Source organism: Rana temporaria, chromosome 2 (assembly GCF_905171775.1).
Source record: "Rana temporaria chromosome 2, aRanTem1.1, whole genome shotgun sequence".
In the NCBI taxonomy this organism is placed as follows: Eukaryota; Metazoa; Chordata; class Amphibia; order Anura; family Ranidae; genus Rana; species Rana temporaria.
The window spans coordinates 175419797-175439307 of record NC_053490.1 but is presented as its reverse complement, the minus strand read 5'-3'; positions in this window follow the sequence as shown (position 1 = coordinate 175439307).

The following is a 19511-nucleotide window of genomic DNA, read 5'->3' as shown; positions in this document are numbered from 1 at the left end:
CCTTGGCTTGAAGTAGGGGGTTTTTCTTCCTCCTTCTTTTGTGGTTCATCCGTTTGATCCAGATTGATTCACTTCCACTGAGAGGTTCCGGTCCAGGACCATCGAGCTACATCCAGGTCAAACGTACGGTTCCTATCATCCAGCCTTTGGACAAGTCGAGTTTATCCTCCCTGGGACAGTCCACACTTTCAAGATCTGCTGTCACTGACAGGCAGATCCTCTGGATCCGGTAAGAGTATTTCATCTACTTCATATAGTTGGGAAGAATGTCCTGTCCATGATGATCGATGTGGCCACATGTTCTTCAGTGTTTTATTTATTGATGGACATTCATTTGCACATTAATTTGTGTTTTCTTATTTCACATTTTTTTTTACTAGGCTCCCACTGTAGTAAAAAGGGTGCATGCAGAGATCACTACTGATCCCTCCTATATGCCCACTGACAGCTGATCATAGTAAACGCGAGTGTTACTATGTATCATTTTCACCACTTCGCAAAAAGGTGCAATTTAAAAGTTAAAAACATTTGTTATTTTTTAACTCAATATAGATTAAGCTTTTATATTTGGTGGGAATTTTGTAAAATGTATGGTTTTTTTATCTGCTAATAATGTTTTTTTGTATGGTGTATTGTTTGAAAATATATTGGTTTCATAAACATTTGTGCAAGGGGAAAGAAAATCAGTAGCACCTTCTTTTCATTCTACTGATCATGTGCTTTCAGAAAATGTATGGTTTGGGGGGTCTTTTACAAACTATGAAAGCTATAAGTGAAAAATAAATAAGCTAAGGAAAAGTTGGAAAAATGGGAAAACACAGAATGTTACGTTAGAATAGCTTACAATAAATACATTGTTGGTGTTAATTTTTCAACTGAAATGTAAGAAAAGTTTATGTTTTGCACATGTAGGTTTTATATTTGCAAATTTAATAAAAAAAAATTAATGCAAATTGCTGCCTTTTTAAAGTAAATCCAACAAACCATGTTTTAGAGTGTAGTAATATGTGTTTTGGTATGTTATTTGATCTGATTGCACTCTTGAATATCATGTTGCATTCCTTATTAATTGCTTTTGTTACACTAGAATTTTGTCACATGGTTTTAACTTTTTATATTTGTTACTGGTAAATGCTATTGCTCATTATATCCCGAAACACTCCTATTTGTCTTCTGTGCTCTTCATTAAAAAACATTTTATCCCCCTGAGTATCATACAGTATATGTAGTTTTCAACGTGGTCCGACACAATATCCTGTGCAATCGGACATGTCGGACACCCCCTCCATGTCATCCAATGTGTCTCATCTTTCCTCTAAACAGTCCAAGTGCACCAGAGGACCGAAGAGGCAGCGTGATGGTGTCAATCCTTCGGCTACCATCAGACACTGCCGGTTCTCGAGCATCAGCAGCAACTGCTAATGCTTCTTCACTATTTGTCACACCTATTCACCATATTCTTTCCAAAAAAACAGGGGAACTCTTCTGCCCCCCTGACACAAACACCACCTTGAACACACAACCTTTTTCTTCAGTAAACATAATTAATCTTTCCTCTCACGACAGATGAAATTTCAGTTTTGTCCAAAGGTCTCACTTTTTGTCCAAATAACAAACTGGACAAATTTGAGGTGATTAACCATTTCCGGGCCGTCACACGACTATATACATTGGCACTTTGAAGAGGGATATCTCTGTTATGGCAGCAGCTGCCATAACCCAGGTATACATCTCTTCAGGCGGCGGTCCAATTTACGATAATTGTGGTCTCTGCAGCAGATTCGCAGCTAGATCACAGCCGCTCTCCCGTGCCCTCTGGCGATTGGGTCCTATCTCCTGCTGGGTATGGATATGAGTGAGGGCAAGATGGCCCCATCCATCTCTATACCATATAAGGGCGGAAGCAATGTCAAAACGTCACTTCCGCCCAAAGCTCTTAAAGGGCATTTTTTTTTGTAATTTTTTAAAATGACAAAATAGTTTTTGCATTTTAGTCCAAATATGAGATCTGAGGTCTTTTTGACCCCATATCTCATATTTAAGAGGACCTGTCATTTCATGTCTATTACAAGGGATGTTTACATTCTTTGTAGTAGGAATAAAAGTGACCCATTTTTTTTTCTCGCATTTATCAATTTTGAATTTATTTTATTTTTCATACCCAAGTATAACATATAACATACAAAAAGAATCACATTCAAAAATACATACAAATTACATTAACATAAAAGAAAATCAACAAGTAACAACCAATGACAACATTATGGTTCTATCCTGCAACCTCCTAGATTTTCTCTCTCTTCTACCTAGGCCCTCTCTTCTCCCCCTCATCTCCGTGGGCTAGGGAAGGAGGAAAAAAAGGGGGAGGGGGGAATACCCCCCACCTCCCTACCTATATTGTGTTATTTAAAAGTGCATTGTGCTCATTCCTCCTACCTTATAACTCAATATTGTGACCTCTATATACAAAAAATTTAAGGGGACCAAAATGTTCCTTTTTTTTTCATCCCCTAGTGCAGGGGTCTCAAAGTACCAGCCCGCGGGCCATTTGTGGCCCGCAGACCGGTTATAAATGGCCCGCAGGCAGGGCGGGGGGTGTCGCGGTAGTGGGGGGGAGTAGATTATCTTTACATGCAGAGTAGCGCAGGAAGCGTCTGTAATAAGTTCACTTGTCTGTCATGTCACGCTGAGGCTGCTCCCCGCCCCCCCCGGCGGCCCCCCCTCTCTTCTCGTCCATCCCTATTTGCTTGTGATATCACCTGGGATGGACGAGAAGAGAGGGGGGGCCGCCGGGGGGGGGGGCTGGGAGCAGCCACAGCGTGACATGAGAGAGAAGTGAACTTATGACAGACGCTTCCTGCTTTACTCTGCATGTGAAGAAAACCACAACACAAGTAAACACTGACCTGTGCCCCATGTACCCTGATTGTGCCCTCATGTGCCCCATGTACCCTGATTGTGCCCTCATGTGCCCATGTACCCTGATTGTGCCCCATGTACCCTCATGTGCCCTGATTGTGCCCTCATGTGCCCCATGTACCCTGATTGTGACGTCATGTGCCCCATGTACCCTGAGTGTGCCCCATGTACCCTGAGTGTGCCCCATGTATCCCGATTGTGCCCTCATGTCCCCCATGTACCCTGATGTGCCCCATGTACCCCAAATGTGCCCTCATGTCCCCCATGTACCCTGGTGTGCCCTGATTGTGCCCCGTGTACCCTGATGTGCCCCATGTACCCTGATGTGCCCCATGTACCCTGATGTGGCCCATGTGCCCCATGTGCTCTGATGTGCCCCATGTACCCTGCTTGTGCTGTCATGTGCCCCATGTACCCTGATTGTGCCCTCATGTTCCCCATGTACCCTGATGTGCCCCATGTACCCTGAGTGTGCCCTCATGTTCCCCATGTACCCTGATGTGCCCCATGTACCCTGATGTGCCCCATGTACCATGATTGTGCCCTCATGTGCCCTGATTGTGCCCCATGTGCCCTGATTGTGCTCCATGTGTTCTGATTGTGCTCTATGTGCCCTGATGTGCCCCATGTGCTCTGATGTGCCCCATGTGCTCTGATGTGCCCCATGTGCCCTGATGTGCCCCATGTACCCTGATGTGCCCAATGTACCCTGAGTGTGCCCTCATGTGCCTTAATGTGCCCCATGTACCCTGATTGTGCTCCATGTGCCCTGATGTGCCCCATCTACCCTGATGTGGTCCATGTGCCCCATGTGCTCTGATGTGCCCCATGTACCCTGATGTGCCCCATGTACCCTGATGTGCTGGGCTCTGTACCCTGATGTGCCATGTGCCCTGTCCTGATGTGTTGTGCCCTGATGTGCCATGTGCCTTGTCCTGATGTGCCTTGCCATGCCCCGTACCCTGATGTGGCCTGTTGTGCTGTGCTCTGATATGCTGGGCTCTGTACCCTGATGTGCTGTGCCCTGTACCCTGATGTGCTGGGCTCTGTACCCTGATGTGCGCTGTGCCCTGTACCCTGATGTGCTTGGCTCTGTGACCTGATGTGCTGTGCCCTGATGGTGAGTGGTCAGTGTGTAGTGGTCAGTGGGGTGTGTAGTGGTCAGTGTGCAGTGTAGTGGTCATCGTGCAGTGTAGTGGTCATCGTGTAGTGTAGTGTAGTGGTCAGTGTGTAGTGTTCAGTGTTTAGTGTTCAGTGGTCAGTGTGTAGTGGTCAGTGTGTAGTGTGCAGTGTAGTGGTCAGTGTAGTGTGCAGTGTAGTGGTCGGTGTGCAGTGTAGTGGTCGGTGTGCAGTGTAGTGGTCAGTGTGCAGTGTAGTGGTCGGTGTGCAGTGTAGTGGTCGGTGTGCAGTGTAGTGGTCAGTGTTCAGTGTAGTGGTCGATGTGCAGTGTAGTGGTCGGTGTGCAGTGTAGTGGTCAGGGTTAATAATGCATCCACTGACACCAGTGCTGGTGGTAATAATGCGTCCGCTGACACCAGTGCTGTTGTTTTTGAAGTTTGAAAGTTTGCATGCGGCCCCCCATGGGATATGAAAACTCGTCTCGTGGCCCTCAGGTAATTTGAGTTTGAGACTCCTGCCCTAGTGGGTTCCTTGTGTTAAAAAAAAAAAAAACCAATTTAAACAGTTAAAAATAAATAAAATAAAGTAAAATAAATTAGAAAAAAATGCATACATGAGCAGCACCCACATATGAAAACGGTATTGAAACCATATATGTGAGGTATTGCCCTGATCGTTAGAGAGCAAGAGCAATAATTCTAGCCCTAGACCTCCTCTGTAACTCAAAACATGCAACCTGTAGAATTGTTTAAGTGTCGCCTATGGAGTAAAAGCATAAGGGTAAAAGTTTGATACCATTCCACGAGCGGGCACAATTTTGAAGCGTAACATTATCATTCACAATATAAAAAAATGGCTAACTTTACCATTGTCTTATTTTTTAATTAAAAAAAGTGTTTTTTTTTACAAAAAAAGTGTGCTTGTAAGACCGCAATTTTATTCTCTAGGGTGTTAGAAAAAAAATGTATAATAATCTTAAATCCTTACTAGAGTAAAGTGATTCTAGAGATATGATAGATCAACTTAGAATCTCTTCTTAACCTGCCTGGCGATATTCCCGAGTCTGACTCGGGGTTAGATTTTCATGCTGCGAGCGGTAACCCCGAGTCAGACTCGGGCTCGCCTCGCTGGATCCACAGGGAGTGTTTACTTACCTTGTCCCTGGATCCAGCGATGCCACCGCGCTGTGTGAGCGAGCGGGACCTCGCTCGATTCACACAGCGTCCTCCTGTGCCGCCGATCTCCGTTCCCTGCGACGTTACGACGCACGGGAGCGGAGAACGGTGCCAAATTCAAAAACGTAAACAAACACATTACATACAGTATACTGTAATCTTATAGATTACAGTACTGTATGTAAAAAATACACACACCCCTTGTCCCTAGTGGTCTGCCCAGTGCCCTACATGTCATTTTATATAATAAAAACCTTTCTTTCTGCCTGCAAACTGTAGATTGTCCATAGCAACCAAAAGTGTCCCTTTATGTCAAAAATAGTTTTAGAGCAGCTAAAAAACAGCGATAATAAATTATAATCACTTGCAGAATTGTGCGATAGCGATTTGTGGGGAAATTCGTCATAAAAAAAAAAAAATGACAGCAACAATTCTGCAACTGAGCAAAATTCAGGGATTTTGATTTGATTACATTATTGAATAATTTTTATTATAATTATATTATTATTTGTTATAATTATTTATAATTATTTATTATATTATAATTTATAATTTTGTTTTTAAAAAAATGTCATACCCGGGATGCCTACTAGTTTCTTGTTTGGTCAGATTTAAGTGAGTTATTTCTAAAAATTACAGGCCTACAATATAAAACGCCAAATTTCCTTGCAAATAATGGTACCGCTTTCAGCACCTTTTTTCTGAAAGAATCATACCACCAGGGAGGTTAAACAAGTGGATGATCCATCAGATAATTTTAAAACAGGTTCTAAGTTTTTTCACCGATGGGAAAAAAAATGATGGGGCCCACACACGATCAGTTCGTCTGATAAAAACGGTCCATCAGACCGTTTTCATCAGACGAACCGATCGTATGTATGCGACATAAGAAGATTTGATGGAGCAGCTAAACTGTACGCCGCTGCAATCATACATTTCCGGTCAAATGCTCGGCCCATAGGCTATAGAAAAATTATGGGCCGACTAACTAGTTGACTAGTAATAATAATTAATAAATATAATTATTACTAGTCATACAACATTAGAATTCTAGTAAAGCTTGTAGGCGGAACATTCGACCGGAAAAGTATTATTGCAGCGTCGTAAAGTTTCGCTGCTCCGTCGAATCTTCTTTGAACATTCGACAGATAGTCAGACACCATAAGCCTTCAAAGACAGAGTCAACCTTGATTCGTTCAAATTTTCAGATGAATGCAATTTCCAACGAAAAACAAAATAAATAAAAATGAATATCGGGAGTAACTAAATAAATGTATTTTTCGGACGAAAACGAAAATCCGAAACAAAACATTTCAGTGTGCACATGTCTACTCGTTTGTCAACAATGCATTTTAGAATAAGGTTATTTCTAAACAAACATGGAACTTTGTTCACATCCCCTATCCGAGAATGGCTACTTTTTATTCACTTCCTAAAATTCATAAAAATGCCATAGACCCTCCAGGTAGACCAATACTTTCTGGTAATGGTGCCATTACTGAGAACCTGTCGAGATTGGTAGATGAGCACCTTAAAACCTTTTGTCCTTGCGTTACCCTACTATGTTTTTATGGCACCATTCACCTTTTACAAATCATTGAAAGTGTACAGGTGTCTGAAGGATGCATTCTGGCCACCGTAGATGTAAATGTCCTCAATAGTTTGATACCACCCTCTAGAGGGCTCACATGCATTCGTAAATTATTATCCCAGATCAGTCACCATGATGAATCCTTCATTGAGTTTATATTTCTCTCTTTGGAACACATACTTAAACATAAGTTTTTTTCCTTTGACAGACAATTTTTCCTCCAGGTACAGGGGAGTGGCCATGGGCACTTATTGTACCCCTGGCTACGCATATAATCATGTGGATGCCAACAATAGACACTATCTGATATTATCGAAGAAGGTTAAACCCTTCAATGAGGGTCATAGGATTATTACCAACTACACCAATGATCATGGTAAAATAAAACAAATTTGTAAAAAATACTGGCATCTCTTAACCTCAGACCCCACAGTGGGACCCTTTGTCCCTGCGGCCACCTACATACGGCGACATCTGTGGGAGACCTCATGGTTAGAAGTGTATTTTGAAGTTCTGCTTGGGGTGATCCATGTCAACTGTTTGGTACATTTCCGTGTGGATCTTGTACATACTGTAAATACATGGACTCTAGAAAAAATATACATTTACCCAAAGGCAGTCTTTTCACCCCTAGACACTTTTCTAACTGTCAGACCATGGGAGTAGTGTACCTTTTACTATGTAGTTGTAATTGCTTCTACATAGGGAAAAACTATACAAAAACCATGACAAAGAATTTACCACCACATTAGAGCCATGCAGACCAGCAACCCTGATTTCCTCTTGGGGAGGCATGTTCTGCAGGCCCACAGTGACATTTTTTCTAAGGTGTCTATCCTTGTACTGGATCGAATACACCCCCCCATGGAGGGGACTTTAACACGCTCCTCCTACAGCACAAGCTGAGGTGGATATCTAATTTGAATGCTACATCTCCGCCAGGCCTAAATGAAGCCGACAATCTGAAGTGGTTTTTACCTGACTTCTCCTCTGGAGGCTTCAATAGAGATTTATAATGCTGCCCTCCCCTTTCCTTCCCTGTTTACTCTATATAGATCGTCTAGGTTTCATCTAACTACACTGCTTCTCATCATAGTAATAGATGAGTATGGATTCCCTTCAATTGTATCCCTCCTTCTGTCTATGTTCCAACTGATATGCCTTACTATGCCAGCGCCCCTCCCTCTCCCCTCTCCTTCTTTCTTGTTGGCTATATATGGCTTCAATTTAATTTTAACAATTGACTCTTTTTTTTAATTAATTTTGTCATGTTTTTTGCCCTCTCCTTCTAGTGTCACGGTGCTACAAACTATTTAAGATGTACAGGCCTTGACTTCAGTCTCAATATTCCTGCTCTATTGCATACAATTCAGCTTTTAATTTATTTGATGTATTTTGGCATTGAATTATGTGGTCCCCTTTGTTTATGATGCATCAAGTCTCCCCAGCACACAGAAGCCCCTTGATACTTCACTGTATCTTGGGGCATATTCCTATTTGGGCTGCAGTACACCACACCGCCACTGGACGTTTGTATTTTCATCCCGCGCCAGCGCGACTGTCTCTTTTTTATCCTATATATACTTTTTTTTCAATAGAAAGATAACAGCTTTCTTCAGCTTAACCCCTGAGGAAGGAAGTGATTACAACCCCCCCCCCCCTTTTTTTGTGATCAGACATCTCACCCGACTTTTCGTTGAGATCATTTGTGTGCTCTAAAATTTAGCAGCTGTATATTAATTATGTGTCTGATCCTATTGTTTTTAGGTGTGTAAATTTGTAAAAAAAATTATGCCAATCTCTATTTTTTTATACTTTGTTATCTCTTAAAAACCTGGTACATTTTACCCTTGCCCATATAATCCCTGGGGCATTCATTCTTACAAATCATACAGTATGGCGAGCAACTTATTCAAGATTTTTTTATTTATGCCGCGTATACACGATCGGAATTTCTGATGAAAAAATTCCAATGGACTTTTTTCATCGGAAATTCCGATCGTGTGTGTGACTTTTTCTGTTGGTGTTTAGAAATAGAACATGTTTCCGATGGAAAAAAACAATAGGAAATTCCTTTCGTCTGTGTGCAACTTGGACAGAGAAAAAACCCACGCATGCTCAGAGTCAAGTCGACGCATGCTTGGGAGCATTGAAATTAATTTTTCTCGGCTGTAGTGTTTTAGTCTGACATTGTGCATGCAAGTCTGAGCAAATTAGCATGCATGCATCCCGTGTTGGTGATGGGTGTCAAAAATCCACTTTTTCTATGCGGCACGTCCCACATTTGGCATCTTTATCTCTTGTTTTTCCCCCCGGGGGGGTCTTTTTGCAAGACTGATGGAAGTCAGCTTCATCGGAATTCTGACGGAAAATTCCATCGGAAATTCCAACATACCAACATGTCTTTCTTTCCTTTCTTTCCTTTATCTTACAGTAAATGAAATTACACTGTAAACATTGTTACCCAAGTTATCACTAATTTGAACATCAGTAATAACCTCCATGTCGTTTGAATATATAGATCTAACAGACCCTTTTTGTGTTCTGCTGGCTGGGAAGGCTCTTTGCGATCCCCCATGCTGGTAGAATACAAAAGCACTGTGGAAGGCATTGCCCCATCAACACTAAATGTGTTGATGGGGAAAAAAAGCAATATTCTTTCCTACAACCAGTGGTAAAAGGATTTTTTTTTATTTATGGGCTGCCTAACTTTGTCTTTTTTTTGTGCAGTGCAATGATTGAGGGACAGTGGTGGAGAGAGAGTGCTGTTGTGTGAAATTATGTTTTAAGGAAAAGCATTTTAGAAAAGTTTTGGTGTAAGGATAGTGTGTGCTGTATATATATTTTTTTACCACATATCTCTATTATTAATATTATGATGTATTATATTTGATATTTTTGAATTATTATTATATGTTGAGTAATACATTTGGAATTATTATTGTGTTTAATATATATACTGATATATATATATATATATATATATATATATATATATATATATATATATATATATATATATATATATATATATATATATATATATATATATATATATATATAATATTTTAGATAGAGAATAAAAAAATAAAAAAATGCTCACAACTGCTGCAAAGGTATTCACCCTAATCCTGCTGCTTTATTTATGCATGCAAGTGGCACGCTATTTATATTGCGTACTAGAAAATAAAAACATTACAGGCTTTGAAATCCCTTTGTTTTAAAGCCCTGTTTTTTAACTCCACTTAGTTAATTCACTTTGTTCACAAGTCGGTAATGCACACACTTTGTCACCTACCTGATTAGTTATACACAGTTCCTATGTAGTGCATCTGCTATATCTTGAATTTTTAGGAAAATAAGAGATCCAGTAAAAAAATAAAATAAAACTACTGTATGTTTAACTATTGTGAAGATTAAAAAATACACTACAGTTTGCCTACTCGAAAGTTGCACACTCTCTAAAAAATGAACATGCCAGGAATTACAGCTTATTACTTCTGTTACTCAATATAATCTAAGAGTGTCTGCATTTTTATTCAACTCTGTAAGTAATTCCGCTATACAGGCTTAGGTTGGTAAATTTATAGGGATATATTTCTATTCAGTACAACTGCCAGTATGTAATTACTGATATTTGCATCTTGTCTCCCTATTTCTGGGGTGTCTTAAAACAACTTGTTAAATTTGGTGAACAGATGACCTATTTTAGTTATTGCAGTGGGGTAATATAATAATATAAATTCAATTTTACATACTGTACATTTTGAAGTCAAAGCAATGATGATAACTATTATATTACATCACTTCATTTGGTAGACTAAATCGGGACATAGCTTTGCAATATTTAGAGACTATTTCATCTTATAGAGTAACAATGTTCTATTTCTGCAAAACACATTCCAAACTTACTATAACAGACTTGAATTTCTGCTTTAACAATGTTCTCCTTTATGTTAAAAAATAAAATAAAATAATTCTCTACTCTTTCTCCTTGATTTTGTGGCTACTGTTTTAGTTCATTCTTAAAAATAGTGTTTAATAACCCTCTGACTGGTAATTATTAGAATCTTTATGAGATTTTATTGTCAGGTCACCCGTAGCCAGATGACAAGTGCACCCCGTAGGGGTCAGGGATGCACCACAGGGTGGTGAATCCTATGGCCGACTGCTGCTAGCAGAGACGAAGCGTGAACCTAAGGTCACCCAGGGCGCGGAGTCTAAGACCCAGTTTTGTATTCACCAGAGCCCTTGGTGGTAGGGATGGTCTTGGCCGCAACTGGGTCCAGGTCGCGTTCCCGGGATTCCTCAAGTCACACTCCGCAGGGAGAAGGGGGAGGCAGCCAGCAGGACAAACAGTGGTGATGGACAGGCCGAGGTCAGGGCAACAGGCAGACAAGGATAACCGTGGAACATGCAAATAGTCAGGGGCACAGGCAGACAGGGAAGTCGGGGACAAGCCAAAACGGTACACGGAAGATGATCGTAGCACTCTGCAACCAGGAACTAGCAATACACTGCAGACAGGAAGTAAGCATAGGAACACTGCAGACCTGTAGAGCAACGGTTAATATAGGCTTCCTGGGATGGACTAGGGTGGAGCCATACAGGAAGAGGAAGTGATAAAAAGGGGAACCAGAGCAGGATCTGCCTCTAATGAACACATGGAGATCAGGTAGGCAGACAGGCTTGATGCATATTCATGACAGTACCCTCCCTCTTAAGGCCCCTCCCCCTCCCCAGCCTGGAGCCAGGGCTAAAGGGGAATCCCAGAAGAAACCTCTTCGACAAATGGGGTGCAAAGATCTCAGATGCAGAAATCCAAGACGCCTCCTCAGGACCAAATCTTTTCCAAAGCACAAGGTACTGAAGAACGCCTCTGCGGAGACGAGAATCCAGAACTTGAGTATCCTCATTGACCAGAACCGAAGTAGGGACAGGAGGAGAGGATTTATTGAGGACCAAAGGCCTTTTAGGAATAAGTAAGGGCATGAGAGGGTCAACAGGAATCCGAGGAGGATCAAGCAGACCCTTAAAGATGAACTGGGGATTAAGCACAGGACCATCAGACTGGGCAGAGGTCAGAGGAACCCTGAAGTCAGGTTGGTTAGAAGGTGACAGGGCACAGGAGTCAAGCTGGATAGCAGGGAAACCAGCAGAATGCAGAGAGCCCTGAAAACAAGGTAGAAAACCCCATTTGGCCGACGATGGCAATCTATCCAAAGGATGGATTGAGCCCCTTAGACAGGTTGCAGGAGGGCCTGAACAAGAAAAGGTAGGAGGCTCACTGGGCATGGGCTGACCTGGCATAGCTGATGCAGAGGCCGATTGAATAGCATATTCAGGTGTAGCGATTACCCGAATCGCATCACAAGGCGTAGTGACTGCAGAACTCGCAGACAAGTTAGCCTGGCTGTGCGTTTTAGGGACAGTCAACGGTAAACTGGAGTGAATGATCGGCTCAGGTTCACAGACGGGCTCCTCATCCAGAGTGCTACATTGGCTAGAAAGTGCATCAGCCTGACTATTGCAGGACACATTCCGGACATCACTACATGTGGTGGGACGAGCAAAAGATTCTGGAATGGTGGCAACAGGAAGTTTCTCTTTTGGGGCAACCTTGGGTAGGCAAGACGTGGAACAGGAGGGGCCCCAAGCCAGGATCTGTCCGGCAGTCCAGTCAATGTGAGGAGAATGGAGTCTTAACCAAGGAAGACCCAAAACGATAGGAGCTGAGGTCTTAGGTAGAACAAGGAAGGATATCCACTCCGTCCAGATCAGTGGGGATGGTTCTTCCTGCTAGTTCATCCTTCACTCTATCAGATAGGCCATGCAAAAAGGTTGCGACTAAGGCCTCATTGTTCCAGCTCAGTTCAGCTGAGTGGATACGGAACTGCAGAGAATATTGTCCCACTGAACGGGATTCTTGGCGGAGACGTAAAAGGGCGCTGGCTGCTGAAGAGACACGAGCCGGTTCTTCAAAGATATTCCGAAAAAGTTTCAAGAAAACAGGCAGGCTAGAAACCACTGGATCATTCAATTCCCACAGAGGGGCAGCCCAGGCTAAGGCCTCCCCGGAGAGGAGAGAAATGATATAGGCTATCTTGGCCCGATCAGACAAGAAGTACTGGGGCAGGAGCTCAAAATGAATAGTGCTTTGGAGTCTCCAGAAAAACGGATTGGAGGTGATAACTTCAGTGAATGCGACTCTGCGACTGGTGCAACAGGTGCAGCTGCTGGTTGTACTTGGGGTTGCGGATTCGGGGTTCCCAGCGAGGTCTGAAGCTGATCAAAGCGGGAAGCCAGATCCTGAAGGAAACGCATCACCTGATCCTGATTAGCTTCATGCGTCTCGAGTCTGCGAACAATGCACTGTAATGGATCATCTGCGGGAAGCGGCATGTCGGCCGGATTCATGGCTGTTCAAACTGTCAGGTCACCCGTAGCCAGATGACAAGTGCACCCCGTAGGGGTCAGGGATGCACCACAGGGTGGTGAATCCTATGGCCGACTGCTGCTAGCAGAGACGAAGCGTGAACCTAAGGTCACCCAGGGCGCGGAGTCTAAGACCCAGTTTTGTATTCACCAGAGCCCTTGGTGGTAGGGATGGTCTTGGCCGCAACTGGGTCCAGGTCGCGTTCCCGGGATTCCTCAAGTCACACTCCGCAGGGAGAAGGGGGAGGCAGCCAGCAGGACAAACAGTGGTGATGGACAGGCCGAGGTCAGGGCAACAGGCAGACAAGGATAACCGTGGAACATGCAAATAGTCAGGGGCACAGGCAGACAGGGAAGTCGGGGACAAGCCAAAACGGTACACGGAAGATGATCGTAGCACTCTGCAACCAGGAACTAGCAATACACTGCAGACAGGAAGTAAGCATAGGAACACTGCAGACCTGTAGAGCAACGGTTAATATAGGCTTCCTGGGATGGACTAGGGTGGAGCCATACAGGAAGAGGAAGTGATAAAAAGGGGAACCAGAGCAGGATCTGCCTCTAATGAACACATGGAGATCAGGTAGGCAGACAGGCTTGATGCATATTCATGACATTTATATTAAGGAATGCCAACTATTCTTGTTTCTGGATGAAAAAAATAAATTGGTACAAATCCTATATAGTTTCACCTTTAAAATTCAAATGAATAACTCCTGCCTTTAGATTATACCAGAATATCCCATGATGCAAGGCAAGATTAACCTCTGCCTCCTTTGCATTTGTAGGAACAATAGAACCACTTGTAGTGATAACAAGGTATTTGGAGAATGCTTGAGGACTTGTAAGTGGAAGTTGTGTTCACTTTAACATCTTCCCACCAACAGTACACACATATGCAGCCTCACTGGACTAGGCTTTTTTCCCACGGGGCTGTATATTTTCTGTATATTGTGATGGGAGTGTGCCATACAGCACGCTCCCAGCAGAGAGACCAGGTTCCCGCGGAGAGCCCCAAGTCTTGCAATATTGATAAGGATCCAGTGATCAGCCCGCCCCTGTGTTTACTTCCTCTTCTGAATGAGAAGAGAGGAGATGAAGATGTAAATAAAAATACAGTGTAAAAAAAAAGATACAAAAAAAGTTAGAACTAGGTTAGGAATTCTTTTTAAACATTATTTAAATTAGTATTAGTGTCATTTAGGGTCAGTGTGTTTTAGGTAGAATGAAAAAAAGGTATGTGAGCAACATTGCTTTTGGGCCCTGCTACAAACAACAAATAACATACACATATGTGGTATTGCTGTGATCGTCAGGAGCAGGAGAATTTATTTTGGGTTATTTTGTGGTGGTAAATTATGGTAATAGCAAGAAATATACAGCTGTTTTAAATAATTTTTTTGCTATTTTGGGCCAGTTTTTCTTTCATAATAAAAAATAGATATCCATTACCATTGATCACTAAATGAAAGCCCAAATTGTCTTGAAAAAAAAGAGGCATAATCCACCTAAATACACAACACTGTTGTGATGATATGTACAGATTTAATAACACATGTAAAAGTTGCAAAAATGTGTTCAGGCATCACCACTTTCCACCCAGCCTATTGTCAATTAATGGACATTAATCGTTTCGGGAGGACATCACATGTGGCTGTGTCCACCTGATGCACCCGATGACTAATCAGTGTACCGACGGTACCAAGGGATCACTATAACCAATCACAGCAAATTATTTAGCAATTGCGAACAATGAATGGCTTCTTTTCATGCCATCAATTGTGTACAATTGTGTTGTTAGCTGTGAGTTGTTACAGTGATCACATGGTACAGACAGGGTCAATCACAGCCTATCTGTACCATGCAATTTGCTGTGTAAATGCCATAAGATGTTTTGTCTAATGAAACATCTTCTGCCTCACAGAAGATGTCTCATTAGACAAAATGTACATAAGGCAAGGCAAGGAATAGCGGTGACGTTGTGATGCCCATGGAGGGTTTAGGATGATTGTTTGATTCCAAATGCCTGTGACTATTTTCTGCTGTAGGTAAACCCATGTGCTTTTATTGAACATTGCACAATTAGTCTTTTCCTCTTCTATTGGCATATCATATGACCGGGTTTGAGGTTCCCTGAAGGATTGGTACATGCAGTGGCTTGTATCATTGGCATCCAGTAAGCAGGTTGAACAGGAGAGGTGACTTATACCTGAAGTGAGATTACTCACTGAAGCGCTTACAGACCTTGACAGGTCTAATTATCTGGTAAGAGGAGATATTTGCTTTGTCTATCCCTTGGGGAGCACTGGGTATTGCACCTGTTGAGAATTGAAGGACACTTATTTTTCTTTATTGAATTTTAACCTTGTATTCCAATAAACTATGTAATTTTAATCGTCCTCCCAAGGTATGTTTAGACTGTAATATGACACCTAGAAAATCCCATACTACCATGACCATGACCTTAGGAAGATACAAATAACATAACAAAAATACAATAGACAATAATGCTATGTAGAATAAACTAGCTTTGTTCTTGCCAAGGTACAATACAATATAACTGAGATGAGGGGAAAGATGGGCTTACCCAGAGAAACCAGGTGGGCACAGGGGGAACAGCACACACAGACAACTGGGGGCCAATCTTCACCCAGCGAGTATGGGAGCAGTATACAAAAGGGGGATGGTATATGCATATATGAATGGATAAAGCATATATAACTTACAAAATGAGACATTACAACCATGGTGACTCAATTATAAAAATATACACCTGTACACAAATGTGCATATACTTTTTATATCTTATGTACATACATACCACTCAAGAGAAAATCTCAAAATGTAAAGCAGGCAGGTGGACAGTGATAAACCAAACCGGTGTCCCAAAGATTTTTATAACCAAAAAAGTGAAAAGCTAAAAGGAACTAGTGCCTGTAGATATAAAAGCAACATAAGGAAACATAACTTGTACCACTATCAACCAATGTAAGGTATCAAGCAAATATTTAAATCTCACCACTCAAAATCATTCCTGCCATATACCCAGCTTCCATAAGAGGTTATTAATGAGATGTACATATATCTTAGAAAGGTAAATCGCAAGATAAAAATCAATCTCATTCCTAGACAAAGGTCAAGATACAAGACACCAAGATGTTACATAATCCCTATGGCTCAAGTACTCTAATATAGAACTCCAGCTCACTTTTGGATGAATACTATACAGCATCTGTCCACCGCTGTGGAGCAATACACACACATACCCATTGGATGCACACCCTTCCACTGTATATGCTCCAACCTGGTGTGTCCTGCCAAGCTGACATGGCCAACGAATGACTTCCCTGGGCCAAAAATCTAAACTGCCCACACGCTGAAAAATCGTTATGTGCGCATTGCCAAAAAAAGCTGTTTCAAGGCAGGGAAGAATTTGACTCCTCGTAGGCCAATAGGCCAGTGGGAAGAGCCACCCAGAGCATGAAGGTTGTACTGCAGGCATACTCACCACCCCAGGGATTGCATACCTGCCAGAGGAGTAAAATACCCAGCACCACCCAGAGCCTGAACCCTCCCCCCCCAGCCTACCAGTAAACAAAAACAAAGCAGGCCACAATTTCACCAAATCCCAGCATATCACAATTGACAGCAAGGAAATTACTGCGCATGACAATGTATGTTTAACAAATAATTACAACAGAAATTGGTATAGAAACAGTAAATACATATATCATACATTTGGATTTCCAAGCATGGTACTTCCAGCAGGGAAAAACATTAGAATAAACATAATAAAAAACAGCAGAGAAAAAGAAAAAAAGAAAAAAAAAACAAAGAAGGAAAAAACACAGAGCACAATGACCCACAATGTCTTAATTCACATGCAGCAGCACATCCTTTAGAAAAATGTATAATAAGGGCTTAGATGTAATCATTTCATTTATTCCAGGGTGGACCACAGCATTTAATTGCTCTATCCAGGGAACCTCAGATTGTAAAATGCATTTATTCCAGTTCCCTCCCCTGAGACTACGGTACTGTTTGTCATATTTGTGAAATAAACATGATATAAATGTCTTGTAAACGGGGTAACTATTTTACCATTCCTGAAATAATCAGAGTGGTTTCCAATTCTCTATCCAAATTGATGTATCGTTTTCCCAATGTAAAACACTTGGCAATGACATAACATTAGATAGATGACCCCCTGTTTTGTACCGTCTGCAAATGTACAATATTTTATGCCACTGACCATTAGATAAATAGATGTCTGGGCCCTCAGTCATCCATGGGCAATATTGACAACTGCCACAGGAGTAGAGAATAACTATTTACATACCCACAATAATGGCTAGACATAAGGTGGTCTTGTAGAGAGGTTACCCATCTAAAAATCAATTCTGGATAAGGCCATACATACTTAGATAGCCAGTAGACAGACAAAAAGGTCAGGAACATGTAAAAAAAAATCGGGTTGAAGCAAGTGCCCTTATTGGTCAAACTTGCAGTACTGTCCTGCATTGTCTCAATTGGAAGGTCAAAATCAATAGCCCCTGCATCATACAGAAGCAAAAGGTCCTGAAGGGTTCTAAAATCATTCATAGCAAAATGTTTGACCTGCTGATATTTTATAGTTTCCATGATATCTATTAATTGTGAAGGGCAAAAACCTAGCCCTAGTCAAAGTACAGATATTTGTGGGGGAGTTAACTGAACAGGGGTCAAATGTATAATGTTCAGTTGTGTGTAGTCTGTGAATTCTGTGGAAGTAGGTTGTGCATGTACAGTAGATATAAATGTGCACATTTTTGTACATGTGCATATATCTATAATTAAGTCACCATAGTTGTAATGACTTTGTTTTTAAGTTATAAATGCTTTATTCAGTATTTACAGATTTTGTCCCCTTTTTTGTATACTGCTATAACAGCAAAAACTGCTGTAACACCTGTAAGCAAGTGTTTGGGGAAAGATCATATGGTTAGTGTTCAATATGTATTTGCCTCAAAAACCTTTGATAATCACTAGTGTTATTTTTCTGTTATTGTCTTTGTTTTTGCCCCAAAGTACCCAGCCCCCATGTTACGGGCATGTGGCCTGCTATGGTTCAGGAGGGGGGCTCTCGCTCATCCCTCGCTGGGTGTTTGGATAAGGGTCTGGAATGGATTTGGGGGGGGGGTCAAGTTCAAGGCCTGATATGAATCCGGGGGCCCAAAATAATTTTTTCACATTTTTGTATTGCCGGGAATGGTATTGTATTGATGGCAACTTAAATGTAATTTTTTTCTTTAGAAATTTCAGTTTTGTTGCAGTAGGTTCTATACACGGTCCAGATGTGCCACTTTACAGGCAGACTAAAAGGGACCTCCCAGGCACTATTTAAAGGAATATTTCATTTTTATTGTTTGTTTATTGTAGCATTATTAAAACGTGTTTAAACATTTTTATTTTGCATTGGTACATGTCCCCAGGGCAATACCCAGTCCCTCATACACTTTTTTTATGGCCAATAACTTGCATATAAGCCTTCAAAATGGGAACGTCCCATAGACTTCCACTATGTTCGGGAGTTCTGGTGCAAAACCGAACCGGGGTAGTTCAGCCCATCTATAGTCATTACTCCAAGTGTCTTTTACAGCAGCCTGGGATTGTCTAATGCTTATCCATATATACATCTATCGACAAAGTGGACATCCCCTATTGGTAAGAATCAACATGTGGTAGCCACACAATTGGCACCATTAAACAGGGTAATCTGAAGGATTTGTGTTTTTCCAACAGGGAGGTTCACTGTATTGGACTTTTCCCATAAACAGATTACCCAACACCTGTGTCTATACAGGGACTGTGAACACCTTAGGGTGATTCAATCTGCAGCGCCACCATCCCAACACTCTTATATTGCAAGAATCAACATGTAATCGGCGTCTCCGTCGCCGTATTGCGTTCCACGCTGGAGCGCATATGGCGACCACGCGATGACGTCATCATCCGGCGCCGCATGCATTCCATCTTGGAACGCGGAAGTGCCGAGCGCAATCAGCGCTCCATTCGTCACACATGCCTCTCACCTATAAACAGAACAGCGTGTAATACACACGCTGTTCTATTATTGTCAGCCGTAGCTGGCCACGCTACAAACCACTAATACCATCAATCCCCAAGCTGCAGACCATGCCTCGCTGGGCCCCTATCACTACCTAGCTTATGCCTTCACTGGATCCATGCTGCCATGCTGCCATTGCTGGAAACATTAGCCTAGCTGTGAGGGA